This window comes from Lagenorhynchus albirostris, chromosome 11 (genome assembly GCF_949774975.1).
Source record: "Lagenorhynchus albirostris chromosome 11, mLagAlb1.1, whole genome shotgun sequence".
Lineage (NCBI taxonomy): Eukaryota > Metazoa > Chordata > Mammalia > Artiodactyla > Delphinidae > Lagenorhynchus > Lagenorhynchus albirostris.
The window spans coordinates 65,263,092-65,276,485 of NC_083105.1; the positions used below are offsets into that span (position 1 = coordinate 65,263,092).

Below are 13,394 nucleotides of genomic sequence, written 5' to 3' on the forward strand. Positions count from 1 at the left end.
CATGGACACAATTTTTCCATGGACGGGGCGAGGCTGGGGATATGGCACAGGCGGTAATGCGAGCAATGGGAAGCGACGGGGGGAGCAGCAGATGAAGCTTCGCTCACTCACCTGTCACTCATCTCCTGCTGTGTGGTCTGGTTCCTAACAGGCCTCGGACCTGTACCAGTCCACAGCCTGGGGGTTGTGGACCCCTGCCCTAGAGTAGAGGACATCATCCCCTTCCACTGGAGCTCCCTCCCCTAGGCTGGCAGATGGGATAACCCAGCGCTCTCTCCTTCAGTGGTACTGTGTTTACACGGCCCAGTGCATTCCTTCTCTGAGTATGAAGTCCCTAGAGCTGAACTCACAATGTGAGTCAAATCCGCTACTTAAAAGCTGTGGAAAACGGAGGCTCTTAAATATACTGGTGAAGAGCATTGCTTTTAGAGCCACACTATCTGGGTTTGAATCTCAGCTCTTCTTTTTGCTAGTTCTTTATCCCTGGGCAACTTATTTAGCCTTTCTCTGCCTTAATTTTCCTCATCTGTAAAATGGGACTTTTAGCACCCACTTCAGAGATTTGACCTGAAGATTAAATATAAAGTGGTTAGAACAATGTCCTGACAAATAGTCAGCATGAATGACTATTTCTAATAGTCATAATTATATATATAATATTATATTATTATATAATATTATATTATATATAATTATAAATATTACAATCAATAATAATTCATTGAGCAAGTTTCAGAACACCCGGTTAATCATCTGTAAAAGGGGGTTACAATATCTGTGCCGTTTGTCTAGCAGGGTTCTGTGAAGATAAAATGAGAAGAAGCAAGTGAAAGATTTTGAATAAAGCAAAATTAACATTTATTGGACAGCTACCAGATGCCAAGTGCTTTGTAAATGTTATCTGATTTGTGAGAAGGTTCTTATTCTTTCCATGTTATAGGGAAGGATCTTCATGTGATGGAGCTAAGATTTAAAACTACTGATGGCAAAGCCTGTCCCTGTAGGAGACACCCTTTAGAGCAGAACCCCTGTAGGTGAGTCTGAATCCAAAAGCTTGGCTCATGTCAGGGAAATATTTGGGGGCAAGATGGGAGAAGAGTGTTTCAGTGTGCCTTTAAGCACAGGCAGGTAATCCTTTACTCTGCCTGCTAGGGAGAGGGGTCCATGCGTACTTGGGGGGTTGGGGGGTCAAGTGAGGATATAGATATATCTCATCCCATACCTTGAACTCAAGCAAGAGACATACGAAAATTAAAAGACCTGGATTTTAGAATAACCAAAACAAACTTCTACAGATTTCAGAGTCTCACAGTGTTTGAGAAATTCTGGCTGCCCTATATCCTGACCAGTGAACCTAATCCACCCAGATGGTGTTCCAAGGGCTTGGAGCCAAAACTGGGCAAAAATGCCTGCCTAAGAATTTCTTATTGTTCTTCTGCAATGCAACACGCAGATTGGACTGCAGGCAAGAAGGGAGGGGGAAATGACTGGAAAGAAGCATTCCAGTTAGAAGCTGAAACTGAAAGGAAATTCATGAAATTCTTGATAAACTTCCTGTCACAACAGAATTAACAAATCAGACATCCTCAGGACTATAACTGTGGGGAAAAAAATCATTTAAAAACTAAGATGCCAAGCATTAAAAACAAAACCTAATAAAAACAAAGTGATTTTTTTCAGAGGTGTGAGTGAAGAATAATTTGGAGAGCTGAATCTTCTCTGGTCAGGAAAAAAAAAAAGTTGGTAAGTTCCATTTTCAAAGCTTTTATTTATAAAAATGAAACATAAAAGGGATTTGAAAACAGATCAGTGATCATTTTGGCTTAAGAGATTTTCTTTGCTTCAAATTTGCAAAACTTATTAGTTTTGGTAGCTATTTTATAGATCAACTGACACATTCATTCATTCATTAAGGAATTCATTGAGAACTAGATATTGTGCTAGGTGCAAGGAGTAGGTATAAAAAGGCAGTCTCTTCTCTCAAGAGGAGGGGTAAGAAAATGGACACATACAAATATCAAAGGAGCTAACAGCTAGAACTGATGTATGTAAATGACATATCAAAGCCAGTAGGAAGAGTCCAAGGGGAGGGAGGAGATAGGCGGATGATCCAAGGCAATCTGTGATTCCAGCCTCAAATTAAAATCGATTTTTAAAAGAGTTTTATGATGATTCCTTAAATCATAATTATAAGTAGTTCCATGTTTTTCTGTTTTCAAAGTAAAATTTGGGCTTTGGCTAAAGCTCTGACAGAAATATACATTAATAATGGCTACTGGGCTTCCCTGGTGGCGCAGTGGTTGAGAGTCTGCCTGCCGATGCAGGGGACACGGGTTCGTGCCCCGGTCCGGGAAGATCCCACATGCCGCGGAGCGGCTGGGCCCGTGAGCCGTAGCCGCTGAGCCTGCGCGTCCGGAGCCTGTGCTCCGCAACGGGAGAGGCCACAGCAGTGACAGGCCCGCGTACCGCAAAAAAATAAAAAATAAAAAAAATAATGGCTACTACTATAATAAATTACGTTCAGGCATCTTGCTTAGATTTCCATTTGGGGATAATTGCTTTTTTAATAGCTTCATAAACCGTCACTTGCAAATCACTGGCTATTGCTTTAGAACTATCACAAACCAAACACATAGCATTGTTCTTCATTAATCAATGTGTTGTAGAAATTAGGTTCGTTTTTTTCTTTTCCTAATATCTTTAGTCAAAGGAAGAGTGGCAAAGATATAGAGGCCAGTTACTGTGGAGACCCTGCAAAGAAGTCTTAAATCACAGAGGTTATCACTAACAATTAGGACGTTGTTCTGATTAGGTGTAGGAAGTACTTCTAACTAGTTTAGAAGTTTCTTGCATATGACTAACCGTCTTAATGCAACACTGTATTAGGAATATAAATACTTTATTTCCTTCTAACTGCATTTTTGGTGATCAGATCTATGTTTGAACTATCCAAGATCCCCTTAAACGTTAATGGAATAGATGTTACAAATAAGAAAATGATTTTTCGTGAACTCACCTATACAGCTTACCAGTTCTCGGTGTTTGTTTAGTATTCTACGTGAAATTTAAACTGGGCAAAAATTAAATTGCGTATCATGTAAAGTTTCCAAAGAAAAGAGAAAAGCAAAAGATTCAAACTTCTCTTTAGGAAAGCAAACTTCTCTTTTCCGCAGATGGGGATTCTCAAGAGATTGATCTTTCGATTTGGGGCAAGTCAGTTAACATTCTACTCCTCTGTAAACACAAAAATGGGAAAAAAATGCAGGCCTATTATTATTATTATTATTTTTTTGCGGTACACAGGCCTCTCACTGTTGTGGCCTCTCCCGTTGCGGAGCACAAGCTCCGGACGCGCAGGCCCAGCAGCCATGGCTCACGGGCCCAGCCGCTCCGCGGCATGTGGGATCTTCCCGGACCGGGGCACGAACCCGTGTCCCCTGCATCGGCAGGCGGACTCTCAACCACTGCGCCACCAGGGAAGCCCCAGGCCTATTATTTTTAAAAGTGGTTTTAGGAGAAATTTTTAAAGATGCATGAAAGTACTGTGAGATACCGTGATACATAAAGCAATAGAAAGATGATTTCCAAATATGAGCCATTGGAAAGACCGATTTTAATCCCACACCCCTCACCTCTAATATAGGCCTCAGCTCTGCAGCCCATTCATTCAGTAAAAATTTAGAAAACACCGTGTATACCTGGGGCTGTGACAGGTGTCATTCTGCAAGTTTGGCTCCCATCCCGCAACAACTCTCATGGTTTCTCTACCCCATCCCGACACATATGTCATATGGCCTATATATCTCACTTGGTTATTCAGTTAGTTCTTATACACCACAGCTAAAATCTCAGAAACATGTGGCATAAATGGAAAATTGAATTTAGATTAATGATCTTCGAACATTTAGATTAATGTAACCACAAGTTTTCCTTGTGGAGGCAGGAATCACTGTGGACATAATTCCCTTTGTATCCGTACCATCCTCACCAGGCCACAATCTTAATTTGGGATTCTTTTGTAACAAAGTATCAGCAGAAGAATTTCACACATTTGAAGAATTTGAAAATTACCAAGTTTAAAAATCCTTAAGGCAGCATATTTTCCCCATAGTAATAGTCCAATATAAAAATTTCTTATGGATTATACAAAGAAACGCAGGGGACATCCTTTATGAAAGAAGTGGGGGTTCATAATACCTGATATGCAGGTAACTTCTATAAAAACAAAGATAAACTATGGAACCTTTATCCAAAGAGCCCCATTAAAAAAAAACCAACCAACCAAACAAACAAAAACCTTGTGTTTTACCAAAGGACCTCCTAAAGTAAAAAAATCAAAGCAATTCGTATAAACAAAATATGATTTCAATCACGTACAGCCTATGACGAACTTCCACATTCTGGTCCCGAACCATTATTTAAACTACACTTGTGGGAATTCCCTGGCGGTCCAGTGGTTAGGACTCCAAGCTCTCACTGCCAAGGGCAGGGTTCGGTCCCTGCTCGGGGAACTACAAAATCCCAAAAGCCACGTGGTGAGGCCAAACACAACCAAAAAAACCCGTACATTTGCTAACTCGCTACCTGTTACTCCTCTAACAGGAATGAAAGATACTGGAAGGCAGTGACCTGGCTTTCACTTCGAGGAGACGACATAGTCAGATGTGGCGTCTGGCCTTGAACAGCCGTGCGCTCTTGCCTGCCCACTGCCCCGAGCCACGGTTTTTTTCTGGTGTCAAACAGGGGTAATATCCCCCATGTCACTCAATAATAGTGAAGATGAAAAGAGATCAAGGTCAGCGTCCATCAGAGGTCTAGGCCAGTGCCGACGTGCATTAGGCACCTTTAAACCCCCCCCCGCACAGCAACCCCTCCCGTGGGAAGAATGCTGAGCTGGCAGAAGGCAGCTCGCTCTGGTTGCCTCCCTCAAACTTCAAACCCACAGCTCCCCGTTCCTCCCTCCCAAAGGGGCAGAGCTGTACCTCCTCAGGTGTAAAGGTGATCCCTCAGCTCAGGTGGCTGGTCCTCCTACATCCTCAGGCACTTTGCTCCAGGAGGTCCCCCGGAGAGGGGAGAATGGTGCTTTCTGTGTTTCCTTCAATCTCCTGGGGCTGACTCCTTTCTTTAAACCCTAAACACATTCTAGTTTCTTGCTTTAAAAAAGAAAGGAAACGTCTTTGACTCCACCTCCAAGACAGTCCTATCTTTTGCTTCCCCTTCAAGGCCACTTCTTGCAAAGTTGTTTGAACTGGCTGCGTCTGGGTCCTCACCTCCCACTCACTCCTCCTTTTACTTGATTTTGGCTTCCAACTCCACCAAAGCGAAACGTTTGTCAGTAAATCCCCAGCGATTTCCTTGTTGCTCCTTTCAGCGACTACTTCTCGGTCGTTATCACATCTGTAGCATTCCTAGCTCCTTGGGGCTGGGGCACCGATGGTGACTCCCTTCCACGACTCTGCCGGAGACTCTGACACCCTGGTCTCCTGTCTCACCTCCCCCGGTATCCTGTGTGAGTTTCTCTTCCTCTGGCCATCCCCAGATGTCGGTCTTTCTCAAGGCCCACTCATTGGCTCCTTTCTTCTTTTCTTCAACTTTCTTTCCTTTGGATTCATCCACGCTCTTGGCGTCCATCCGTAAGGTGAACACACACTCCTAATTGCCCCAGCTTTTCTGGTTTACGTCTGCTTTCCCAGCATAATCGTTAATAGCGACCCTCCCCCTAAACGTCCCATTTAGGAAGGAAACAAATGATACAGTCCCCATATCAATTACTATTTGTATGCAGATGACTCCGAATTGAGGCCATAAAGCACAGAGGCTGAGGGGGTGGGCCCTCGAGTCAGCCCTCTGGGTTTATATCCTGCTCCACCACTTACTAGCCTCTGAGACCCTGGGTAGAGTAACACTTCAGAATTTTGACCTGTAAAACAGGAATACTACTATAGATTTCTTAAGAAGTGAGGGTTAAATGAACACATGTAAAGTCCTTAACATGAGGTCTACCATATTTTTAAGTGCTCAGTAAATTTAGCTAGCCCAAGCTTGTCTCCTGAGTGCCTGACATCTTCTGGTGAGTAGAATAAGGTGAGTTCAGGTGAGTTCCAAGTGGGGGGGGGGGGCAAGGAGTGACTTAGTCTGCGTGACTTGGTGACTTAGACTTACCACTTCTAAATTCTCTGGATGCCATTATCCTCCCATCAAACTGTGGCTGAATTCCTAACATAATTCTCTTGTGACCTTTGAACAATCTTCCTAAAGGTAAATATCGATCATCCGTGAGAATGATGGCATATTTTGCTGTGCATTTTCAGAGAACTGCTCTATAATTTACGCTTGCAACACTGGCTGGGGATAACTAGGTGGAAACAAACTGCTTCTAAAACGCTTGGGTCAAGTCATTTTTATTTTTCATGACTGTGGCCGTTGTCACTGTTCGTAAAACATCAAAATCCTTCAGGGACAGCCTGGATATAGGCCGGTTCAACTATTTCTTGGCAATAAAAAAATAAGATGTAATTTTTGAAAATACGCTTTAGGGAGGAGAACGTTGCAATATATTTTAGGAGGCTGAGGGCAGTAATCAATTTCACCTCTGTTTTAGATTTTACGGTTAAATTTTCTACTTCCCATACATTTCTCTTAATCCTTAAGGAAGTGTGTCTTATTTTGATTGAAATACTCTCTAAAATGGGAGAGTTTTTATCGTATACGTGTTTTCTCATATTTCTCAATTTCATATCTTCACTTTCATCTGATACGCTAGCATAACTACAACATTTTGCATTTATAAACTTTGTTTTTTAACCTAGGGTATGATCATTCCTTCTGTGCATCTCTCCAAAGCCTGTGCACGAATTATAGAGCTTGCGTATACCCAGAGAGCTTTTTCTTACCTCTTCGTGTTTGCTCCGTGACTCAGCATTGAGCGTTCCCTAACCCCTTCTCCTTTTGAAATTCTGTTCCTTCTTTAAGACCCAGTTTAGAGTACAATTCTGTCTGAGAGCCTTTCCTAGTTTCCCAGACAGAAAAATCTCCCCTTCCTCTGACAGATGCCTCTATTTAGCACTTGGTTCTGTTTTGTTCTATAATTACCTGCCCATGTGTATTTCTACCCCAGTACATCCCAGTCCTGGGTGGCAGAAATAGGTCTCACCCATCTTTGTACCCCTCATGGACCAATGGTTATTATCCATTGAGCATTTACCCTGTGCAAGGCCTATTCTATTCTCATGACCTAGTGAAGTAGAAACTATTATTATCTCCATTTTATGGGTGAGTAAAGTGAGGCTTGGAGAAGTTATGTCAATCATCCAGGGTTGTACAGCTAGTAAGAAGAGGCAGCACCTGTCCCTTATGGACAGTGAATCTACTGGTGGATTAGATTAGCTTAAGATTTTGTTTTGCTTCCTTAGGAGGACATATGGCTCCAGAGCCCAGGCTTTTAACCTCAGCTATACAGATTTATTGAAATCAAGAGGAAAAAATAATCTTACCTAGGAAAAAAATTTGCATGTAATTTCCTTTTTATTCTCTGTCGTAAAACAAAACAAAGCAATGCCGTGTGCACAGCTTTCAATTCTTCCATGTGAAAACAAGGCGGTTATAAAATCAACCTAGTTGTTTCCGTCACCGATAGTCAGCTCTTCTTCTGAGTGGGTCAGTGGGAAAGTCAGTGCTGCCCTAAAGCTACATCAATGTTTCAAACTTTTCTATTCTTACGTTGCCTACTCTAGATTCTAACTACTCTAGGTTCAATGGCTGAGTAAAAGTTTCCATGACTGAAAAGAGTGTGGGTGGTGGTGCTAATAATGACTAAACTGCTTTCAACTGATTAACAGGTTGGATCCTGAAAATTCTGTCTTCAGGAATGGCCACAAAAGCCCATTTAACCAGCCATGCGAACCCTACGCTGAGTCAGCAGGCTGAGGGCTTCTGCCACTGCCGGTGCTGACTTTATCTCTGTGTGTTCAACCTTGAAATGGAAGAAACGGCCCCTATGTTTCTCTAGGGAGATTGCCCAGAAGAGCTTTTAAAATGAATATTATTTTATTATTGCTGTGGGTATTATTATTAATATTACATAGTATTGAGATACTAGGTGCGATAGTGTTTCAATGGCGAACAAAGCTCTTGAATGGAAAAATGGGATTCTAAGAGCCAGTCTCTGTCTGCCCTGCTGCCTAGCACCTCTCTTTGGTAGGGGGATCTGGAAGCCCTGGGTTCTCACTGCTTTCCGTGTACTTTTCCCCAGTTTCTTTTTTTTTTTAATATTTATGTTTTTCTGGGCCATGAAAAGGTTTTGTTCTTACTTTCAGAAAGCATTTTTTTTAGTTTTGTTTTTTACTGGGGTATAGTTGTTTTACAATGTTGTGTAACTTTCTACTGCCTAGCGAAGTGGAGTTCCCTGTGCTATACAGCAGGTTCTTATTAGTTATCTATTTTATACGTATTAGTGTATGTATGTCAAAGATTTCCCCAGTTTCAAGCCCAAGGCTGGGAACAGGAGAAGGGATGAAGTGCAGGAGGGGAGGGGGCTGAGGAAATGAGAATCTAGGCTGGAGAACTGAAGGCACCGGCTCACTTCTGACACCAGGCCTTTCCCAAGTCGTGCCTTCCTCCCTTGAGACCTGAGTTGGGACCGAAGAGTTTCTTCCTGCCACACGCTCAGGAGAGCTCTCAGCTTCTCCCTTATCCCTCAGTAACAAAACTAAGCTAACAGCACTGCCTACCTCAGGGTTAATTGTGGAAATGAAAGGAAATGCTCTGTAAACTCCACGATGTTAATTGTTGTTATTCAGAGTCAGCTCAGCAATTTGGGGGATGGGATTTAGCGGTTAAGGGAGCTTTCCAATGAAATCTAGTCTTTAGCTTATTATTTACTAAGTTAACTTGTTACTTAGTCACGTTATTTAGTACCCACTCCGACAGTATGTTCAGTATTTATTCCTCTTAAGACCCGTATGAAATTGGTGCTTTATTCTCTCCATTTTACACGTTCGAAAATTACAAGATTGAGTCATCGCCCAAGGTCATCCATTTTATAAAAGGTGGATCTGGGAGTCATAACTGATGCCAAGCCGTTGTGGTCAACCACAACGTACAAGATGACACAGACAATAGACGCGTCACCTCCTTTCTCCAGTTCACAGCTGGCTGTTTCCTTGCACTGTACGCTTTTAGAGATTTAGTAGCTTATCAGTCACAAATCCTTATTACAAAATAATATTACAATAATAATGGTTGTCTCTCTAGGGCTCTTCAGTTAAGTGGGTGTATGGTGGACTGGGCTAGGATGGTGACTTCTTCCTATACAAAGTGCCCAAGAAATGAGGATCCCGAATAAGGCTGGTCAGAAATGCAGAATTAATGCTTAAAATAAAATGGAAAAACTGGAAAGTACTTACTCATTAAAGTAACTGGTGATTAAAAAATGTGCCTCTCAGTTGATTCTAGTTCTTTTCCTAGACAGACTCCTTTCTCGGCTGGAGGTTGACGTGTCAGGTTGGAGAGCCCAGAGCCTGGGCTGCAAGGCAGATAAGTTCACCTCTGGGTGCTGCTCCGTTTGTGAGCCAGCGTCTGGGGAGAAGAGGCCATTTCTGGAGGCATCTGGGGCAAATGACACGAGACAGCATTTACTTTCTTGCATTACGAAGTGGAAGACTAATGACCGAAGCTTTAAGAACTGGGCAAATACGAAAACACAAAGTGGTAAGTAAATCAAAATACAGCATCTTCCTGGAATTTGGCTCTGAGCTAGTTTTCATTTCACATTTCTCAGTAATTTGGGTGTAATGTGTATTGACTCTTGCCTGGTTTCGTTCTAACAATTCAGACCTTGGGCTCTTGTTACCCTTACTTGTGTGGTTTGTTCACAGCTGGGAAAGCTATTAGAGGGGGGGAAGGAAGGAGAGACAGCGAGGGGCCGGGAGGAAGTGAGGAGAGAGACACAGGAAATGATGAGAGGAAGATTGCTCCCTTTTCTAATTAATTTTTTAAGGTCATAATCTTGCACTTTTGTGTGGGGCATTGCAGTTTACAAACCACTTTCAGATCGCTTCCCTTGCTCCTCCCACGCACTGTGGGCGGAAGAATAGACCATTACACAGCTGCAGAAGGCAAGGGGCCTCAGCCACAGGCCTCAGGTAAACACAGAAAGTGGCAGAGCCAGGACGCCTTCTCTCCCGCTGCATTTGAAACCAGCAGGTGACGGAGGGGGAAAAGGGAAGTGGTTCTCTGATTGATTAGATAAGCTCAGAGCTTTGTTTTGTTTTGGAAGGACCTGATTTGAAAGAGGAGGAAGATCATATCACATCCCCTACAGATACCAAGACAAAAGGGACGGAGGAAATAAATCATAAAAAAAGAGAAAATGAAGTTTTAAAAGTTCTCCCCAAATGGCGAACCCTCTAGAGGTGTGTCAAACATTTTAGGATAGAATGTGTCTCCACTACATTAAATGGTATAAAATACCTAATGAACAAGAGTAACAGATTCCAAAATGGTCCTGAAATACATGCCCTTCATGCCTACATGGTTTTTGTGTTTAATGCTATGTTTTAGGTAAACTGGCCGATAAAGCAACACAGTGGTCTTTTTTTGAAAAATACCAGCTTACTTCACTGACTGCTCAATGTATGGCTTAAAAATTAATCCTACACATTACCCATTGTTTTGATCCTCTTATCTATAGCCACAAATCAAATTATTTCACAGTTTTTCCATGAGTTTTAATACAATCATTATTGTGTCTCAAGGCAGGGCTGCATCTAGAACCCAGCTGATAACTTTAGTATTTTAAAATTCAGAGTAATCTATGACATAATTTGAAAACTTGCCATTATTTGATTCTTGCAATTCTATAAATGAGTTGCAGATCTTTCCAGTTCTCTAAATTCCAGCTAGTGTGTACTTTGTGAGAATAAAAGAACAATTTAGAGGATGACTAAAATTCACATAATTATCCTAAGACCAGAGAATAGAGGAGCTGTAATAATGCAAATGATAATCTTGCCTGTACTCTTTAAATTTAAAATGAATATTTTTGAGACCAAGCAACAGATTTTCCAACGATTTTCTTACTTCCAAGAACTTATTATGATACGTGGAGACAGTTATGATTGCTATCCTGGCCCCATTTCATGTTCCGTAGCTCAGTGAGCTGCCTTTCTCATCCACCAAACCTGGCTTTTTCCTAAAAAATAATGAGAACTACCCATGTATAATGTTTTACACTTAGAATGTGCTATCTCGCAACAGATCCCAGTACATAAAGTAAGCCAAGCTCTAATTATTATCTTCACTTTGTAGATGGTGAAACTGAGGCCCTGGGAGAGCTTAAGTGACTTAAATCCCCTCGGTGATCAGCATAGGATGGAGTGTTTCCGTCTGCAGGGAGTCATCGTCGCTGCCCTCTGGGGGCTTGGGGAGTTGGGGGGCGGGGAAGGCCACACAGGGCACACTGCCCTCATTGTGATTCTTACATTTTTCTTATTTCTAGAAGCTATTTAATGCACATGGCACAAAACTTCAGAAGGTACAACTGGTATATGAGAGAGAAGTAAGTCCCCCTCCCTTTCTTGTTCCCTAATCCCTCAGTTTTCTTTCTAGAAACAATACTGTCATCAGCTTCTTGTCTATTCTACCAGAAATATTCTATACAGATATTCTATATCTCTCTGAAATATTTTATTCTCTTTCTTCTTTCTGAAAGAGTCAACTTCCCTTTGCACTGAAGGCAGTTGTTAGGAAAGAATATGAGCATCACTTAGAACCAATGTTAAACTGCAGAAACTGATCTTTGGTAAACTGATCACCCAGAATGTTCCAAACACTCAAATGTTTTCAAAAAACTCAAGACTCACAACAGCCTGTAAAAGGAGGTGGGCTGCTGTCCCTGTGGCGTGCTATCCCATCTGGGGACCACTCAGAAACCCTGATCTTTTTTTTTTTTTTTTTTTTTTTGCGGTACGCGAGCCTCTCACTGTTGTGGCCTCTCCCGTTGCGGAGCACAGGCTCCGGACCCGCAGGCTCAGCGGCCAAGGCTCTCGGGCCCAGCTGCTCCGCGGGATGTGGGATCCTCCCGGACCGGGGCACGAACCCGTGTCCCCTGCATCAGCAGGCGGACTCTCAACCACTGCGCCACCAGGGAAGCCCCCAGAAACCCTGATCTTGATTTGTGATTTGGTGACTGCATGTCTGTTGACGGTGAGGATTGGAGCCAGAGCTATAATGCTGTGAAATAAAGTGAACTGTCAGATCACTGGCTTTGGGGCCAAACTTGGGTTTGAAACCTGATTCTGTCACTTGTAGCTGCATGTCTTTGGTAGTCAATTAACTCCTCTGTGACTCTGATTTTCTCTGATTTTCTCATCTGCGAAACAGGGATAGAAATAAGCACTACAGAGATGCAAAGATTAAACGAGAAAAACAGACAAGAACCAGGTACACGGTGGTGTATAATAAAATATATCTATATCATTAACCATGGCTCATTTATTCTTTCACTCATTCATTCAAAATAATCGCGGTAGGCAGTATTAGAGGTGCTAGGGATATCGCTGTGAATAACATGGAAAAAGAAAAAGAAAACACCTTTCCCTTATATAGTTGACATTTGGGCTGAGGGGAAGCAGACAATTAAAAAGTAAGTAGAATAATATGTTATATAAAAGAAAAGAGGAACATGATTGCTGCATGGGGAGGACGTAGGGACTGTGGGTTGGAATTTTAAATGGTGTGGCGACAGAGTTCATAACACTGTACCCTAGAATACAGCACCTCAACATACTAAATATTCTAAGCTGAAAGAATGTGAGAAACAGCAGGTACTGGAAGGACTCTCTGATGCCCCCTGAAGCAGGTCCTAAGACCCTGTGTGGGAGGGGCCCTCTCTATACTCATAAGAAAGGAGCATCCTTATCTCTGAAGACAAAGGGACTCTGAGAGGAATTCCAACAAACTGGCCTTGCTAAGTTCCCTCTGTTCTCCGCCCTTAGCTCTTACCCTTTGTCCTATCAACCTTCATCAAACCCAGTGTGAAAACACTGGGACTGAACCTTCCTTTAGGTCTTCATTTCCTTTGGAAGGCTACTTTATAGCTTTTCTCCTGTTAATCTGTCTTTTGTTACAGAGACCCAGCTGAGAACCAGAAGACAGAAGGGACCAGCAGTATCCCGAGAGAGGTAAGGGAGCAAACCACGTGGAAATCTGTGGGGAGAAAGCTCCAAGCAGAGAGAACAAGTAGGCGAGCGTGACTAGACTAAGTGAACAAGGGAGGGGGACACGGGAGACACACTCAGGGAAGAAGGGAGGCAGATCAAGGTCATCGAAAGGACTTGGGCTTTTATTTTGGGAGCTGTTGTGCAGGGTTTGAGCAGAAAATCAACACCACTTTA

The 13,394-nt window shown here is 42.5% G+C and overlaps 1 protein-coding gene across 5 annotated transcripts in view; it reads right to left on the bottom strand.

Annotated features, from left to right (window-relative positions):
- Nucleotides 1-13,394, bottom strand: part of PCED1B (PC-esterase domain containing 1B) — a 152,922-nt gene that overhangs the window by 3,955 nt on the left and 135,573 nt on the right. For 4 of the 5 annotated variants that reach the window (XM_060166449.1, XM_060166450.1, XM_060166452.1 and 1 more), the window contains one exon: nucleotides 9,405-9,606. The gene's annotated coding sequence lies outside the window, so the exon portion shown is untranslated. Of the gene's footprint in view, nucleotides 1-4,982; nucleotides 5,097-9,404; nucleotides 9,607-13,394 lie in introns of those variants that run through there. The other variant, XM_060166451.1, reaches the window with a different exon arrangement.